Source organism: Penaeus monodon, chromosome 20 (assembly GCF_015228065.2).
Source record: "Penaeus monodon isolate SGIC_2016 chromosome 20, NSTDA_Pmon_1, whole genome shotgun sequence".
Lineage (NCBI taxonomy): Eukaryota > Metazoa > Arthropoda > Malacostraca > Decapoda > Penaeidae > Penaeus > Penaeus monodon.
The window spans coordinates 19,005,647-19,006,077 of record NC_051405.1 but is presented as its reverse complement, the minus strand read 5'-3'; the positions used below and the strand labels follow the sequence as shown (position 1 = coordinate 19,006,077).

The 431-nt window shown below is 41.3% G+C and overlaps 1 pseudogene; it reads left to right on the top strand.

The window, feature by feature from the left end:
* LOC119585931 overlaps positions 1–431 on the top strand; it is a 20,948-nt pseudogene that overhangs the window by 6,901 nt on the left and 13,616 nt on the right.

The window sequence follows — 431 nt, the reverse complement described above, 5'->3', positions numbered from 1 at the left end:
GAATTCACTCTTTGGCCAAAGAGTATTAATTTACTGTGAGTTTGTGAACATTCCTTAGATGTGTTTTAACTAGTGTGTTTATATATGGAGTGCTGGTTATTGCCCATATGAGAACCTACATCCCTTAAGAAGGATCAGGATTTGACACACATATCCTGAAAATGTAATTATGCACAGTAAGAATTGAAACAGGTGTTGATTTCTCACACAGGACAAATACTTTCAATGAGAATCAACACTTGCCAAATTGAGAGCATGACGGATCACCAGTCCGAGGCGATCATACCAGCCGTTGTTTTCCTATCTGGCTATATCTCAACTCCAACCATGGCGGGACATCACAAGAGTCTCTGTCGATACTACCTCACCTTGTCCCTTGTGGATGAGGAGGAACCGATATTTCAAACAACAGGTGGGTGGATGTATCCTAC